This window comes from Sinocyclocheilus grahami, unplaced genomic scaffold (assembly GCF_001515645.1).
Source record: "Sinocyclocheilus grahami isolate Dianchi unplaced genomic scaffold, SAMN03320097.WGS_v1.1 scaffold54.1, whole genome shotgun sequence".
Classification (NCBI taxonomy): Eukaryota; Metazoa; Chordata; class Actinopteri; order Cypriniformes; family Cyprinidae; genus Sinocyclocheilus; species Sinocyclocheilus grahami.
In genome coordinates, this window is record NW_015505233.1 from 2,204,426 (window position 1) to 2,223,860 (window position 19,435).

Consider the following 19,435-nt stretch of genomic DNA (forward strand, 5'->3'; position numbering starts at 1 on the left):
ACAACACACTATATATATATATATATATATATATATATATATATATATATATATATATATATATATAACATTTAAATAAATAAAAAAAGATTTAGAATTTTGAATAAATAAATAAATAAAAAGGTTTTATGTAAAATAAAGTATAAATATTTCACATTTCTGCACTATTTATAGGTCACTGATTAAATATTATTTGACTTAAATTGTTATTCTGACAATATAATTCGTAATTACAAATTTTATATTAAATTAAAAAATGAATAAATAAAATAGAATTTTCACTATCTGCCCAATTTCTTGATCCTGCTGTAAATATGCACAGTGAGAAATCTGGCTTAGATTGCATTGGTCTGGATGGGGCCTCTGCTGTGGAGTATAGAGCAAGGAAATTTTATTTGTTTTATTTGGCCCATCTACTGGATATTACAGTGTTGTTTATGTGTGCGAACGATAGCGAGAAAGTGAGAGAGATGGTGTGCATTTGTGTGCTCTAGGGGTCTATGTCATCTATAAACAGTTACAATGTCACAAAATTGCTGTTCAACTGTATGTTCCCTGATACATACGAGTGCTCAAAGTGGGCTATTAAGATTTCAAGAGGAAAAATACACTAATTGGTAAAACGTCGTTACCGCAAACCAGATACACTGTGAAAATCCTGGATACCGAGGGCCATTAATTAACCTTAGCGCAACGATTACTGCTTACATTAGAGAAGAACATGCAAGAGATGGCGGGTTTTTTTTTTATTTGGCTCTTCAGAGACCCTGGCGGAAGGCCCTGCCCCCGTGAGCTGCGATATGCTAACCGAGAAGCAACTAATTAGATGTCAAAAATTCATAAGGCCCCTCTTTAATATTGCATATCTATCCCGGTATGTCATTTGAAAACAAGGACCTGCACAAACAGAGCGACCGCAACACAAAACCCCAGCAGGGACGCTGACAGGAGAAGAAGGCCGAGGAACACGAGCGAGACGAGGAGGAACAGAGAAAGCGCGAGAGGGAGGATGGCTCAGAGAGGGAAAGAGATAAAAGAAGAGGAAACGGGAGGTACGGGAAAAAAAGCAGGAAACAATCAAAGAAAGTTCTTTGATAAGCCCCAGAGAACGGCACCTGTGGAAAATGTAATCGTACAAATTCTAGCAGAGGAGGCGATGGGGAAGCTCATGATAATGTGATTGTGGGCAGAGGAGGGGCGCTCGGAGCATGCAAAAGCAAGCGGCCCGGGTCCAGCGGAGGGGGAGGGAAGGCGAGGGCTGGGGGGCACGAGGGCCAGCTGAGAGGGGACTGACTTATCAAAGGCACTGGCAGGTAAATAGTCATTTACTATGCATGCACAATGAACGGTACACGGTGGCTTGACACAGGCGGTGGGGCGATAATGAAAGGCACTGCTATTGTGGCATCCGTCAAGGGACTCTTTTTAATATTGCTTCCCTCTCTCAAGTGACGGAGCGCTGATGCTTCTTGGCGCCAGCCTCCTCTTGTAAGTCACTTTGCATAAGATGAGACTGAGTTGAAGTGTGATGCATTATCGGAGCAGAGGGGCTGTGCAGAATGAGCTTTTTCCCTTTTCCTTTTTTCCTCCTTTTTTACCTTTACCTCCATATTAGCGGGTAAGGTTAGGATGTGCCGCCCTTAGCTGTGCCACTTCCTCGCTAAAAGACAACTAAAACAAAAAATATTTATAATATAATACAAATCAGAATTTTTCAAATCCATTATTATAAAACTCATTGTGTTTTTTGCAGTATCTTTATATATAACAAATAAAATGTTGTCTTTACCACATTTTCTGTGAAAGTACCCTGCAGTTAAGTTCTGTAGAAATAAATTAAACTACATTTTATAAATAAATATGGGATCTGCTATAAACATTACAATAAGGTTTCTTTCATTTTAATTAATTTATAATTTATTTAACAACTTGTGTATACTATATATACATATATATATATATATATATATATATATATATGTGTGTGTATATAAAGTGATTATGTGTATGTAATTAGTTTTTATTAAGTATCAGATCATTTTTATTTCTTTAGTAATTAAAAAAAAGTAAGCAATTAAAATCAGTTGTTCAGTTTTGATATGAATATTGTGTATTTCTGTTGGAACTATGGTTACATAGTAAATGTTTGCAAGGATAGACTTTGCAGATTCATTAAAGGTGAGATGATGTTATTTGCATAGAGAAGAGCATTTGAATTTGACGTGAGGATGACATTCTGATCAAAGATATTTCTAAATGAAAGGAAATCTGAGACTGAAACAAAGGGAAATAGGAAAGCAAAACAGTTCAGACAGTGACAGTTAGTAGGAGGGGGTATTAATGAGGAACAGTCCTACAGATTTTTACTCTAAGTGTGTCAGAAGATTGAAATAGGAATTAAAGGGAAGAATTCCCAGAACTCGCTGAGGTGAGGTTAACACACCCTGCATTAAAAAACATACATGTACATATACATGTTTTAATTATTTTTGCATCTTTATTTGACAATGATTATGTCTGCATGTCTCTAAAAATATATATTTAGATAAAAATCTCACAAATAAAATGCATACCTACAATGCATATGTAAGTGTTAGGCCATAAGCTTTTGTATCACAGACAGTATCTCTCTCCTTACACATCCTTTAACACAAAACCACACTGGTTGTGTCATGCATACCTGTATTCATTCCAATTTGAATTAAGTGACATGTTCTGATTCTTGGCCATCGAAGCAAAAAATTAGCTTGCTCTCCCTGTTAAAGGTCAAATTACTTAAGAAGGTCTGGAAATAAAGAGAGAAGCAGAGAATGAAAGCGAAATCATTTATGCACCCATGCACAAATATTTGAAGCTGCTACAAAAAGATTCCAGTATTGATGAGGAGAATATGAAGACTGAGGTGAACTACTGATGAATCAAAGACATCTCAGATTCCTGGCGAAAAATGTATCATGTTTACATTAGTAATATTATAGTTATTTATTTATTATTATATTAGTGCATATAAATTAATAATTATTTAACACTATAATTGAATATCAGTTCATGTGTACATATTAATAATAAATATGAAAATATAATACTTAAGTATATTCATAAAATGTAGCCGTTTTTTTTTTTTTTTTTTTTTTTTTTTTTTTTTTTTGAGGGAGCACAACTGTCCAGTTAAGTGCTTTAAGATTCTTATTTCATAAATTGGTGAATGTTTTTCTTTATCTTTTATTACCAATATTATTTATGTAATCATTAATTAATTTATTATTTAATTTATTAATTCATATTTTTTTATTTATATTTAAATGTACTTATTGGAACTTAATAGCCAGTGATCACCATGCATTTTTTTAATTATGGGAAGTACATACATTTTGATAACTCTTTTGTGTTCCACAGGGTGAAAAAAGCCATAGGGGTTTTGTGGTACGTAAGGGTGGGTAGATGATGACAGCAGCCAATGATCTGCTGAAGGGGCAAACGGACTGACCAATTTTAGACACATAAATCGGTGATTCCTGCCTCGGAAATCAGCTTATATTCCGTCCCTCTCCCACACCTGAGCGTTTCGCTTACACCCATTTAATCGGACGCATTTCTGTTTCCTGTGCAGGAACTCAGCCCCATATAATTGACCTCATTAAAAGACAGCGAGCGCATAATGAACGGCAATGCAAACAGAGGATCGGGCCTTGCTAAATAATTCAACAAACTGTCAGTCCCATGCGCCAAAGTGCTGTATGGCTTCACTTGAAGAGGTGTTGTAAGTGGCGCTGTCGAAACGCGCTAAGTCTGCCGGTGATACCGACGCGAGATGCTTTGGAATCCAGAAGTCCGTTACCCCCCTGCTCCATCCGCCGCCCCTCCTGCCAACACCACTGCCGCCAGCCGTCCTCCCCCCCAATCAAACATCACGAGCCATCTTCCCACCTGTCACGGCTTAAGAGAGGGCCACTGCTTGCACTTCATTACCACTCTCTTACTTGGAGATTTCAAACAGATTTAAACTAATGAGGGAGCATTTAGAAACTCAGGGATGCCAATGTTGGAAGACGAAAGGGACCGGAGGGAGGGAGAGTTGCGTATACACACACACACACACACTCACGCGGGGACTCTATACTTGTGTATACTCACACACACACACACACAATCTCTCTGTGACTCTCTCTCTCACACACACAGCCCGGGATTGTCAGCCCAGGTGAACAAAGTGAATGGGAGATGTGGCTGACAATAAAGATTTCTTTTAACATCAGTGAGAGCAGGCTCTGGAGACAGGCAGCCAGGACAGATGCAGAAGACGGTGTTACTCTGAGGGCCACGGATGTTTCCCTGAGACCTGGAGATGCCAGCTCTAATGATGAGCCCAGGAAGTTGCAGGCAGGCAAGATGCCAGCCGCAAATCTATTATTTCATTCTGCTTTTTTAAAGAGGATCTTTAATAGACACCCTAAATTTCAGTTTCAGAGTGTCAAGGGCTGCTTAAAGTTTAATTCTCCTCCACGTCTTTCCCTATTAATAGGCCACACAGTAAGAAAACAACACATTATTTTTTAATATCGCGAAAAAAGAGAGCGGAAAAAAGTCTGCTTTTGAATAACAGTCACAATACGTTTCAATGCAAGCGCCATCTGCCACTTTCCGCTGATCTGCAAATAGTCCCCTGGAATTGTGACACTAATTTACTGCGGGTTTCCACCTCACTGTATATCCAGGCATTTTTATTTATTTTTTTTACAGAAGGTGAGGAAGAGTACTGAACCCAAATGAAGACGAGCTACAATATCTAATGAGACCGAATGAGGTGATTAAATGTGTAAGTTCAGGGTCTTTCAAACGGCATGTTGGGATAGGGTCACGATTCCAGAGACTGGGCTTTTTCTCTCGTTCATGTGACGGATACTTTTTTTCGTGGCAATTAGTACACGCGTTCTTAACTGTTTGAATGATTGCGGTGTTTGATTTCTGTTTTACATAAGTGGACCTAACGCTGCAGTTGGGAGCAGACATCTCCATTCGCCTTCCAGCACTCATTTGCTTGGTCTGTGCCTTTCGCTGTATAATTAGTAATTAACACATTCTTTTGTGTAGACCCTCTCTTTATTTATGGCCGAGAGCTTGCCAAGTCCCACATTCCTCTACCAGGATCAGATTAATGCCGGAGTGGGAGGAACTCAGAGAACAGGCCAACCTCCAGTCAGTAGTGCTTACACTAACAGCACAGGACACCTGATAAAAAAAAAAGTGTTTGCAACTTTTATTGAAATTATACCTGTGAATGAATCAGTGCTTGAACTTGATTAGGAGGTAGACACGTCATTAGTGCATTTGTGTGCATTGAACAATTTCTCACTGTGCTGCTTTGATGAAGTCATTTTTTTGGTCTGTAGAGCTGCTAATTTATGCACAATTATCAGACATCAAGATATTTGATAATTTTTCATAAATAGCCAGAGTTGCTAAGTCGAACTACTTTTAAAGTGTTGCCACAGATTTTTTTTTCTTCAAAGTTTGAGAGTTTGAAATTGGATATATATAAAGAGTTAATTTGCAAAAACCGATAAACTGCACTTTAAAAAAAAAAGAGCCGATTGCCGTGCATTATTCTCCACATTTAGCGCAATCTGAACCCTAAACAATATATGTATATTATGCTTTTGGAGTGGCGTATTTAAATTTTTGGTAGTTTTGATTGGATTTTTCAAAAATCACAAACCTGTTAATGTGGTCAATTAATATTGACAGCAGAATATTGGAGCCGTGGCACAGTGGTTAATATACATGCTGAATAATGGTGCTTTTCCTGGGTTGAAGGGCCAGATCTGACCCAAATCATTCTCTCAATACTTTTATATAAATAAATATGTATTTCTGGTACTGAACAAAAGAGAATGTATTCAGATTGAGAAAACATTCCTTCTTTTCTCCATGCAGCCACAAGAGGATGATGACACGTTCATAAATTTTACCATCATGTTATTTTAAGCATTGCTGCACCGTGGCTGTCATTAAATCTCACTAACGTAGCTCATCTTCCAAACGTGTCCCTTTTATGGCAGTTCGAGTCAGTCAGACTCCAAATGCATCACAAAATCACGCAGAGCAGGTGCGGCAGTGGCAAGCGCTTCACAGACGGACTAATTCACTCATCACATAACATGAGCTAATCCTCTGCTTCCTTATCTGCCTCATCTTTCCTTCCACAAAAAAGTGGGAAATAGTGCCATAGTAAACAAACAAACAACAACACATATTTGTGTTTTACCGCAAATTACAGCCAAATCCAATCTGGGTACACCCACACCTGGAAAATAGCAGTTAAAGCGTTTTTTTTTTTTCTTACACTTTCAGACTTTTAGTTTTTCTAACAGATATGATCTGGCCTTCAGATATTTAGGATATTTTCACCACATCCTTGTTTAATACACTCAGTACACTCAATGTACACTCAATACACAGTTGTCATTTTGTGCTGCACTTCCATTTTTCCCTCTGACCCTTTATTTCATTTATTTAATTGACTGCATTTAAAAAGTTCCCATGGAGACGCAGGATAAATCTGATCATTTTCTCACTCTAAAGAACCGTGTCGTTGCGTGTGCAGTGCAGTGGGGGTGCGTTCACATGGCTCTGAACGCAGGCGGCTGCAGAACAGCTGAAGTCGAGAATGTTGGCCTGGAAAACAGGATGCTAGCCTGCAGAGAGACGGGCGGATAGCGGACGAGCCGTGATTATCGCAGTCGTTAATGCTGTCACCTTTGAAAAACACCTCTCTTCGGCAGTAGGTAACAAATACAGGTGTTTAATTTTGAAACTAAGCCAGTGTGAAAGTTCATAAGTGTGCTAAAGGGGATCTGCTTAAAGGAGAAAATGAGACTTGGGCATTTTAGAGAGTTCTGAGAAACATAGTCTTGTTAAAACCTGGTGCTAATAGGACACTAATAACATACCTACACAATTTGCCTTTAGTTATGCAGCGTGGTCACACATTGTATGATATTCGTCATAAGATATGGGCACACTAAGACCATCTGCATCATAAAGGGCATTCTTAAATGAACTTTTAGATGCATATACAAACATGCACTCTTTCTGGCACGTCCAAACAAAGTTTCGATCAGCATTCATTGTATGGAAGATTGCACCTGAGTGGTGTGGTTTGTGTGAGAGTCGGTCCTGGAGGGGATGGTGCTCAAACTCTGGGAGGTCCGTGGACACGGCGTGTTTGTGGGGTGTGGAGAACAGAGCTGTCATTGCTCCTGATTTATGTTGTTCAATAAGGATCCTGAAACTTTGAGCCAAGTTAAGTCACTACATAATTAAAACCTCGCTGTGAAATCTCTCTGAAGTCGAGCAGGAGCTGTTCGCAGCAGTGTCAGAAGGAGCCGTGTACGATTGTGTGCCGCAAACACACTCACACACAAAAAAAGGTAGTGAAAAAGCACTTTTCATGAATAGGTTACAAAATAGGGCCTGAAAAGTGAAAGGCAAAATATTGATCAACCTTGAGGAGGTCATACATTATATGACCTGATTTATTTTTTATTCTTTTAATTAGGTTTTCATTTTTTTTGCAATATAATAATAATAATAATAATAATAAAACATTAATTTTTTTAAAGACAAAGAAGAAACTGAATGGTTCATTTTTAAAGTAAATAATTTACAATTATTATTAATTAGGGTTTTCATTATTAACCAAACCATACTAATTAATTAGTATAATATTTAATTATGAATGATATAATATGTGAATGATATAATATTAATATTATTAGATAAATAAATAAAATTAAAATTAAAATACTGATGACATTTAATTAATTGTAGTAAGATAATTTTTTAATATATAAAGTGGGGAAAGATATTGGATGTACTTTTCATGCTAGGAAAATTTAAAAAGTAGACATCTAATGAAACTTATCTAATACGTTTCACAGTGGAAACATGGAATTTGTGATGCTTAAAAAGTCCAAATATTCTAAACTATAGCCTACCGCTTTCGTGATACGAGTAAGAGAGAAAAAAAAGAAAGAGGAAACATCAAGTTCAAGGTCCAAGTCTTTAAATAATCTGTGCATACTGACATGAATATACACCTTTTTGATTCTTTTTATATCTCACATTTTTTCAGTATTCAATTAGCACAGTTCTTTGAAAAATCCACATCTTTGACCTGTTATAAGTGGTCAAAAAGAGTAATTTTCCAAGTCGCAAGATGCAATCTTTTCCCTATAAAGCTCATACTAATCTGCAGCTCATGGAGTGTCATAAGAAACATCTGGATTACAGCAGTGAAACGCCATACAGAGGTTCCACTCTCATTCTAGCGGCCCCACAAACACACAGCCACAAGAAGCCACTGGCAGTCTTCATCACAACAGCCATGCACTGGGCCTCAGCTCTAGAAACAATCCCGCTTCATCTGTATGAAAAAAAAAAATTCACAAGCGCTCAGCTTTGATGCTGCTTTTTCAGACCACGGCGGTTTGAGGATTAATCATAATAAAGATTTGTTTTTTCTCTGGTGTTCTGGTAGATGATTTTCAAATTGCTGTCAACGTTCGCAGCGAGCAGTTTTTCGGGCCTGTGGGAAAGTCCAAATTTAAGCGGTTTGCGACGTCATTGGCCTAGGTCCTGACTCGGTGAGAAGTGTCATGTCTATCAGCCTCTCTCTCTCTCTTTCCCATTCTACATCTCTTGATCGTGAGGTTAAGTTCTGTTCTGAGGCCAAGTATTTTAGCCAACAGGCACATGCTAAAAGATTTATGGAATACGACTGTGCCAAGGGTGAGTTTCTCAATTTTCCCCAAACAGCGTCTTTTTCGGCTCTCAGACAGTGTTTACATGCACCAGTCAGCAAGATAATAACTCGGTCTGCACTAAACATATCGTTTATGTGGGAGCAACCACCTCTGAAATGCATTTTGACAGTTTTGATGGTCGTTCATTTAGTTACGCCAATGATTTGTTTTTGGGTTTTTTTATTGCGCAAATTAATAGTCACATGATAATTGTCATCTTTGACTACCCCACATCAAAATTACTGATATTAAACCTGCAACTTATAATAATGTTCTCAATATTGTTGATATTGGAATGTGAAACAACATTTGAACCAAAACTCATTACTGAGCAGTGATAATGATACTATCTAAATTGCCATTCATAGTGGGAGATTATCAAAAAAAAAAACCTGCATTTGCAGTTAAAGTGTTTTGGCGTATGAGCACAGCAAGGGGAAAGATTTCCTATAATTGTAAAGATGACTTGTATGACTGTAGCATTTTTTATTTTTTTTTTGGTATTCCTGGATGGTAACATGTGTATGTTGTTGCAAAGGTGATACGTGAAAGTAGAGGTCACGAAACAGACGTTTGCGAGAGTCAGCTCGAATGTTTACCTCCTCAGAGTGACACTTTGTTTGCTGAGATGTAGCATGCCTATTATATATTTAAAGGTCCTTTTGAAATGATTATGAGCTTTTGGCCCACGAGCTTCACAGAAGACAACAACAACAGCAAAAAAAAAAGAAGCACGTCTCTAGAGCAAAACAAAGAGAACACACACGCGAGTTCCTTGAAGAAACGCAAGATAAAAAGAGTGAGGGGATATTTTTGTTGCTGTTGTTTTGTGCCATCAGTTCCTCCTTTTTGTCGGCAAAATTGAGACTCAAAGAATATTTGAAGTCCGGATGTGATGTACAATGGCGCTATGTATCGGCTCTTGGAAAGGGTAACAGAGGAGCGGGAGCGTTTGAAGTTGCCTGTGAAGAGTGAACGGGGCTATATACTTCATGATAATAATGAATTATAAACACAAGGAGGGGTTGAAGACATCAGGGGCCTGTCTGTACTCTAGAAGATGCTCTTCACTTGCAGGAGCTCTTCACTGATCACAGGACAGTAATGCACTGCAGATCAGGGAAGGTTAGTGCAAAGAATTGTGAAAGGTCACCAAGAGGCAGTGCTGTTTTGATTTGACTGTTGTGAACTGGATGACACTTTAACAGCTAAATGATGGCTGAAAACCTTCATTCAGTCTTTTTTTTTTTTGGACTATTAAAATTTTCTTTTTGAACAGACCTGTCAAGTATGAATTTAGTCCTTGGTATAGACTATATACCAGAATAGCCATGGTTTTTACCCAACTACTTACTTCATGATAATAATGAATTATAAACACAAGGAGGGGTTGAAGACATCAGGGGCCTGTCTGTACTCTAGAAGATGCTCTTCACTTGCAGGAGCTCTTCACTGATCACAGGACAGTAATGCACTGCAGATCAGGGAAGGTTAGTGCAAAGAATTGTGAAAGGTCACCAAGAGGCAGTGCTGTTTTGATTTGACTGTTGTGAACTGGATGACACTTTAACAGCTAAATGATGGCTGAAAACCTTCATTCAGTCTTTTTTTTTTGGACTATTAAAATTTTCTTTGTGAACAGACCTGTCAAGTATGAATTTAGTCCTTGGTATAGACTATATACCAGAATAGCCATGGTTTTTACCCAACTACAGAATTCTGATGCCATTTATTGTTTTTACCTGCTACAATTATAAGTAAGTTTAGGGTCTAGGTAAAGGAGTATACTTTATAGTTAGTTTTATGGTTTGGGTAAAGGGTTTTACTTTATGGTTAGTTTTAAGGTTTGGGTAAAGATTTAGACTTTTATGATTAAGTTTAGGTTTGGGTGTGTTTTTCTTTTAATAACACAACTTGTACAATTTGTTACAGTTGCACAATATTATTTACATTTCTCATGAGATTGGCTTTTGTGGTAGCACTTTACAAATCAATAATACTTTTGTTAACATTAGTAAAATACATTAGTTAACATGAACTAACAAGACTTCTAAAACATTTATCTTAGTTAAAGGGATAGTTCACCCAAAAATGAACATTCTGTCATTAATTACTCACCCTCATGTCGTTCCAAACCCGTAAGACCTTCGTTCATCTTCAGAACACAAATAAAGGTATTTTTGAAGAAATCCGAGAGCTCTCTGACCCTCCATAAACAGCAAGGGTACTACCATGTTCAAGGCACAGAAATGTAGTAAGGACATCGTTAAAATAGTCCATGTGACATCAGTGGATCAACTGTAATTTTACGAAGCTATGAGAATACATTTTGTGTGCAAAGAAAACAAAAATAATGACAATTCTTCACCTTTGCGTCGCCCTACTGAAGACAGTAACTCACAGGAAAAGAATTGTTGAATAAAGTCTTCTTTTTTTTTTTTTGTGCACAAAAAGTATACTCATAGCATCATAAAATAACTGTTGATCCATTGATGTCACATGGACTGTTTTAACAATGTACTTACTACGTTTCTGTGCCTTGACTGTGGTAGTACCCTTGCTGTCTATGGATGGTCAGAGAGCTCTTGGATTTCATCAAAAATATTGTAATTTGTGTTCCGAAGATGAAAGAAGGTCTTACAGGTTTAGAACGACATGAGGGTGAGTAATTAATGACATAATTTTCATTTTTGGGTGAACTATCCATTTAAATTTAGCAAATTTCAGTGTTTACTAATATATTATTGAAATCTAAATTTCTAACTGTTGATATTAAGTTAACATGAAATAACAATGAGCATTTGTATTTTTATTAATGAGCATTAACAGATTATTGTAACAATTTGTAAATAAATTAATCATAAATACTGAAAAAGGTATTGGTCATTGTTAGTTAATATTAGTTATTGTATTAACTAATGGGACATTACTATGACATGTTACCAATTGTGTTTGCCAACAAACTGTAGCTAGCTAATGAATTTGGTTAACCATCATGGCTTCTTCTGGTTGACCTGGAAATCTTGCTGGTTAAGCTAGTGAAGAAGCCTGGACGGCATCCAATACTGGTGACCAACCATACTGCTGTTGAAAACCGTTGTATATACAGCTGTTTCTCACTGAGGGAAAGTAATGTTTAATTTCCTTTATTTAAATATAATGAAGTTGTCTTTCTCTTGATCTTCTTATTTTCTTTGACTTGAAAGGACATCAACACCCACACGCCATTTACATACATTTCTGGATACTATAACATTTTGAAAAAAACTAAAGTTTGTTAGCTGTCATAATCAGTGTATATTGCTCAAAAGCGTTCAGAAATTATGAAGCAGCGTGCATTCCATGATCTCCATAATTAGAAATCTCTCATAAAATGGAAGCACTTTCTTGTAATGTCCTGACTTAAGAACTTAAGCATCGTATTGACAAAAGATGACAAAAGCATTCCTCGGACCAGATGTCCCACAATGCACTGCGGGCTGGCAATAATTCAGGGCAGGACTAAACAGCTGGCTCTCTGACAGCAGAGCTGCCAAGAGCTGGCAACAAGAGACTTGGAGGAAAGCAGCAGGCTGCTAACCCCGCTCACATTTTTAATTAGACCCACACACCCATGTCTTTGAGTCATCGTAAATATACAGATGACATGTGGAGCGTCATTTGTTCAAAAATATTTGCTTACAAAATACTATCTGGATTCTCTTTACGTTTAGCTTGCAAAATTTCCGAGGAGCTAGACAAACATCAGAATTCATCAACGTTGGGAAAATGGGTGTAGTTCAAGAAGAGCGTAGCAGCGCAATAAATGTCCATTAAAAACTTATTTACAATTGGGGCTTGGTAATGCATCTTCAGCAAACTTTGTTTTGAGGTCAGTGTTTCAGAGGGTGATATTGTGTTTGCTATTTTGAATTGATGAACAGTGTGAATTGTAATTCCCCTTAAATCACTTCAGCCTATACTTTGATGCGGTTTTGCAGAAAACGTCACATTTTAATACACCGCACACATTTTTTTTCATGTCTGAAGGCCTTATGTAACAGCGCTTATATTGAAAATGGATGGATGGATGGATAAACAGAGTGAAAAGGAATGTAAGATGTGCTCATCGTGAACATAAAACAGATAAAACGCAAGAAAAAAAAACATGACACTTGAGATTTTGTATCTGATGACAGACTCCAAAAACTGATTAATTTTCTCTTGGCCTAAATTTCACACTGTTGCAAAATCTGATTTATTTGGAGTTTTATTTTCCTCAGGACAAATTAAAGTCAGCACTTCACATAATTCAGAAGACTGATCTTCAAGGGGAGAGGAAAAAAGGCAAAAATGACGCTGTGCATGGCTGTGGTGGCAGTTGTCTCCCAATTGGCTGAACGAAGTCCCCAGTCCCTCGCTCTCTGGAGAGGTCACATACGACTCCGCTCAGGAGAGAGACCTAACCTTAGAAAACGGAGGAAGGCTTGCAGTGAAATATGGGCCATCTGTGGCCATCGCTTACAGGGGGACATGACCCTTTTTAGCAGGAGGCACTTGGCACATCTGCCCAGGTTTGTCAGATCAGTGCAGTTTCGCAGGATGGACAGTCTCTTCCTGCTGAGAGCATCTGGGCCTAGGGGATACATCAGACCATTGGACCAGAGAGGAGAAAGAGCATGCTGACCACACACAGACACACACACACACAAATGTTGTGACTGTTCATAATTCATCATTCCTTCATGGTGCAATGTCACTCTAAATGGTCTCCCATGGGAAAACCTTTATGAAATCAAAATTAGAGTTTCATGGATTTTAGCCCATGTGTGTCAGCTTATAGACCATCTCTAGAGTACCGCTTACTATGTAATGCTTGTAAAATTCACTTTTAGCAAAAAAAAATGAAAAAAGTGGCTATATGAAAATGCATTTGTAACAGTGTACTTTTTATAATTACTTTGCAGTCTGCATTGAATGTGATAGGATAAAAAAGGTTGTGTACTGTAAATCAGGTCTGATTAAAAAAAAACAAATAACTCTTTTGAACCAGTTCTTTGTATTAAATCAGACACAACCAGTGCAACCAATGCAGTCTGATTCGCAAACAAAAATCACCATTATAAACAGGTTATTTTTCTTTCTAGTGAATCAGAACAATAGCACAACCTGAGATGTCCAATTCAAAAAAGTAGAATGAAAAGGGTCTTTTAGTGAATCAAACACAATGCAGCCAGTGTAGATTCACAAACAAATAGCACTTATGAACCAATTTTTTTTAGTGATTCAAATACATATAGCACAAACAGTGTAGTCCAATTTATGAACAAATGATTGTTGTGAACCACTTCATTTAGTGAATCAAATACATACATAACAGCCAGTATGGTCCAATTTGTAAACAGATATTGCTTTTGAGACAGTTCTTTTTAGTAAATCAAATACATAAAGCATGACCATGTAGTCCAATTCATGAACAAATTATTTGTATGTTCCACTTCTTTTAGAGAATCAAAATCATACTGTACATCTCAACCAGTGTAGACCAATTTGTGAAAATAAAACTTATTTTTGTGAATCAAGTATATAAAGCATGACCAATGCAGTCTAATTCATGAACAAATGACTCTTATTAAACATTTTGTTTCATATATACAAAAATAAAATTATTATTGGCACAATTAGACAACACTAAACAAGCATGGCAAGTAACTTGAACTAACAAAGAACATACTGTACCTGCAAACTCATTTCACATAACTCATCAGTCTCTGTGAGTACTTAGACCCAAACCTGGTCATAATGCCACAAAGCATGCTGGGTAATCAGTAACACTTACATTTCATCAGAAAACATTGGTCATTTTGAAAAACCAAAAAAAATAAAAATTTTATGGAATCTACCAGTAGGCTAACCTGGGTTTATGATAACTGTAGACCCCTTGATCTTATCAATAAGCCTATTAGCCTATTGGCTTCCTGTTTCAACAGGAAGTAAATCAACACAGGATACTTTGTATTAGGTGCAGTTGAAGGAGATCAGTCATTAAAGACACCTTTCTCTATGGCTTCTTTCTCTGTTTAATAAGGGGAAGATTTATGTTGTTGTTGTGTGGCATTAATTTTGCTGAGGGATCAGATGATTGCGGCTCTCTGTGAGACTGAAGTCTGAAGGGTTTGCGTGGGCCTGTCATGGCAAGAACAGACCTCTGAGGTCTTTGGCATGGGGCCCAGGCTGAGAGAGGGCCACTCGAGGGGGGGGCGCTGGTGGACGGGGAGTGGGCTGAGCACAGACAGAGCTCCAGGGCAGGTGTTAAAATAAGCACCCTGGATCTTTTGGTGCTGATCCCTGTAAAAACAAGCCCCGTCTGCCAGGCTGCAGTCAACCCAACAAGGTGCTAACACATGGGCTGGTTGATGTGAGACAGCATTGGCTGTTTACAGGATCTCTGTTCCTCAAACTGCTCAAATCCAACGATTTATTCTCTGCTTTTGCGGAGTCGCTGTCCACACTTGCAGGAGAATTCTACCTCCCATTCCAGCTCGATTGTCTTGTTCGGTTTTTGTCAGACAACAGGAAGTTGTGAGAAGATGCGTTGTGCTAAAGGAGAGAGCACGAGTTGTCAGAGGGGTCTTCAGGGTCAACGTCAGCTTTGCAGGAATTAATTATGCATGCAGAAATGAAACGCAACGCAATCTCTGCGGGGGTTTTGACACAGGATGTGGGTTCATGCTTTACAGGTAGTATGCGGAGGAGAAAACGTAGCAAAAGCATGTTCAAGCATAGTATTTAGTATTTTTGAGTTCACTTACTTTTAGTTGTCATTGTAATTTTTATATTTTCAGTTTTCATTTTCATTTCATTAGTTGTAGTTTATAACAGCCAGTATGGTCCAATTTGTAAACAGATATTGCTTTTGAGACAGTTCTTTTTAGTAAATCAAATACATAAAGCATGACCATGTAGTCCAATTCATGAACAAATTATTTGTATGTTCCACTTCTTTTAGAGAATCAAAATCATACTGTACATCTCAACCAGTGTAGACCAATTTGTGAAAATAAAACTTATTTTTGTGAATCAAGTATATAAAGCATGACCAATGCAGTCTAATTCATGAACAAATGACTCTTATTAAACATTTTGTTTCATATATACAAAAATAAAATTATTATTGGCACAATTAGACAACACTAAACAAGCATGGCAAGTAACTTGAACTAACAAAGAACATACTGTACCTGCAAACTCATTTCACATAACTCATCAGTCTCTGTGAGTACTTAGACCCAAACCTGGTCATAATGCCACAAAGCATGCTGGGTAATCAGTAACACTTACATTTCATCAGAAAACATTGGTCATTTTGAAAAACCAAAAAAAATAAAAATTTTATGGAATCTACCAGTAGGCTAACCTGGGTTTATGATAACTGTAGACCCCTTGATCTTATCAATAAGCCTATTAGCCTATTGGCTTCCTGTTTCAACAGGAAGTAAATCAACACAGGATACTTTGTATTAGGTGCAGTTGAAGGAGATCAGTCATTAAAGACACCTTTCTCTATGGCTTCTTTCTCTGTTTAATAAGGGGAAGATTTATGTTGTTGTTGTGTGGCATTAATTTTGCTGAGGGATCAGATGATTGCGGCTCTCTGTGAGACTGAAGTCTGAAGGGTTTGCGTGGGCCTGTCATGGCAAGAACAGACCTCTGAGGTCTTTGGCATGGGGCCCAGGCTGAGAGAGGGCCACTCGAGGGGGGGGCGCTGGTGGACGGGGAGTGGGCTGAGCACAGACAGAGCTCCAGGGCAGGTGTTAAAATAAGCACCCTGGATCTTTTGGTGCTGATCCCTGTAAAAACAAGCCCCGTCTGCCAGGCTGCAGTCAACCCAACAAGGTGCTAACACATGGGCTGGTTGATGTGAGACAGCATTGGCTGTTTACAGGATCTCTGTTCCTCAAACTGCTCAAATCCAACGATTTATTCTCTGCTTTTGCGGAGTCGCTGTCCACACTTGCAGGAGAATTCTACCTCCCATTCCAGCTCGATTGTCTTGTTCGGTTTTTGTCAGACAACAGGAAGTTGTGAGAAGATGCGTTGTGCTAAAGGAGAGAGCACGAGTTGTCAGAGGGGTCTTCAGGGTCAACGTCAGCTTTGCAGGAATTAATTATGCATGCAGAAATGAAACGCAACGCAATCTCTGCGGGGGTTTTGACACAGGATGTGGGTTCATGCTTTACAGGTAGTATGCGGAGGAGAAAACGTAGCAAAAGCATGTTCAAGCATAGTATTTAGTATTTTTGAGTTCACTTACTTTTAGTTGTCATTGTAATTTTTATATTTTCAGTTTTCATTTTCATTTCATTAGTTGTAGTTTATATATATATATATATATATATATATATTTATATATATAATATAAAATATAGGACTATAAATATATAAATGTGTATATACGTGTAAATATTTATAAAATATATCTTGTTTGTGTGTGTATTTTATATATAGCCTATATATATATATATATAGCTTTTGATTAATTTTTTTTTCAGTTTTAGTTTTAATAACTTTGGTATTTAAACATACTTCAGTTAGTTACCAAAGCAACATATCTAATTATCTAATCTATTTTTAGCTTTAGTTAACAATAACAACACAATTCAAGGAGTTCAATTTTCTACAGTAGCAATTGCTATACCACTCATTTTAATGTCTGGGCAAAAAATAATCAAAACACATAAACCTAAACAGTCTCTCTGTCTCTTATATAGCCTGAAAAAGTGCTGAATTGTAAAATTTTGCTACTTTAAACCATGATCAACTTGTAGCTTGTATACAGTGTGAAAATAGCTCCCATAAGAAACAATAAAACAGACAAATCCACTTGACAAATCCGCATGTGCCTGCAATGTTTTAATTCATACTGTTAAAAGCCCTGACGTCAAGCTCTTTTGATAAAGATTCTGTATGCATATTTTGGCTCATGATCATGGGGTCACATTTAAACCTTTAAACATTGCTATGGCCCAGGCTAATCGGATGGCATCAAATATTCACGCTTAAAATCTCCTGGAGGTGTCTTATCTGTGCTGACTGATAATCATCTTAGCTGTGGACATTATGAGTTTACCTACCTTACTTTGATTGTAATCTCTGAGGTGGCTGATTATTTCTGAGAAAAAGGCTAATGGATACAGAAGGGTGTAATTCACTTCCCCGAGACTTCTTTATTGCAGTGATCTGCCAGCTGTATACGCAGTTCTCTTGAATTGAAATTGATAAAATCTTGAAAAATCTAAAACTAAAATGAGAATTGCTAGACAGTCATTTGAGACTGTGTGGAGCATTTTAGTCTTTATTTTTTTTTAATAGTGAAATATTTAGTTCCCCTTCAGGAACTTGAGCTGCGTCGAGATTCGCTTTGGGATCGCCCTTGCGTGACCGCGTTCTGAAGCATGTGTCAAATCAGTCCAATGGAGCAGCGAGACGTCACGAGCGGGGTGACGGAAGCACCAGAAAGTATAAAAGCGCATCCAGCAGAGCGCAAACCAGCGTCTGCTCTTCAGTAGCGCTCTGTTGTCTGTCCGCACAAGCATATATGGCAGCGGTCCCGCTGTTGCCGAGGCACAGGGCAGACTGTTGTCATGGGGATCGTGGGTGGACTTAGTGGAGGGATCCGAGACGGTCTCGTCCTTTTCTCGGTCCTCCCCCGCTAGATCCTCGGCTCTCTCTCAGTGTTCGGAAGCCCGCGCTGCGGTTTCTTCCCCCCCAGAAAAAAAAGGAAAAAAATTTAAAAAGGGGAGAGAGCCAGACACTTCATCTATCTTCCTCCGAGGAGGTGGATGTGATGAGTGTCGAGACAGAGGAAACTGTGGACTTGCCACCACAGTTCCTCGCGTATGAGGTGTGATTCGTGATTTTGGAGTGTGTTTCGTGCATTCGCCAACATAAAATATCGTTTGGCCAGCCTAGAAACAGGACGCTCGTCCTAAAAATAATTAGACAAGCATTTTCTGAATCCAGATCACAGCCTTCAAGACGGGGGCCTTCCGTTTTTCCCGATCTCCATGCTGCGGGAGCAGACGCTTGCGAGCTATCTCTCCCCATCCTCAGCATCGTCCCTGAAGGCCCCGAAGCTTCCCACCAGACCCGTTAGGCTTACATCGAGTCTGGTTTGGAAAGCTTATAGGCGGTAGGTCAGGCTGGCGCATGTTTGCACACCATGGCGGTGTTACAAGCATACCAGGCAGCCCAAGCCATCAAGCTCCTCATATTGCAAGTCTCAAAAACAGAGCGTTGCAACCCGCACCCCTCCACAGAAAGATCGGGGGTCGGGGCGATGCTCTCAGTCGGGGTCTTCTAGACCGAAAACGGATCTGCGGACCATTTTGTCTAAGAGGACCTCGGCTAAATGTTCCTACCATTTTCAGGTCCCTGAGGGCAGCCCACCTGGGGAGGAAAGGATAACATTTATGAGACCCTTGCAGTGGTGGCTCAGAACCAAAGGATTTTCCCCTTCGCATGATCAAGGTCACGCGACGATGCTTACGTGCCTTAGACATGTGGAAGAAACGTTAGTTCCTGGTTCAAGGCTCGACGTTAGGGGCTCCTTGTCGTCGCGTAATGCTAACGACGGATGCCTCTCTCACGGG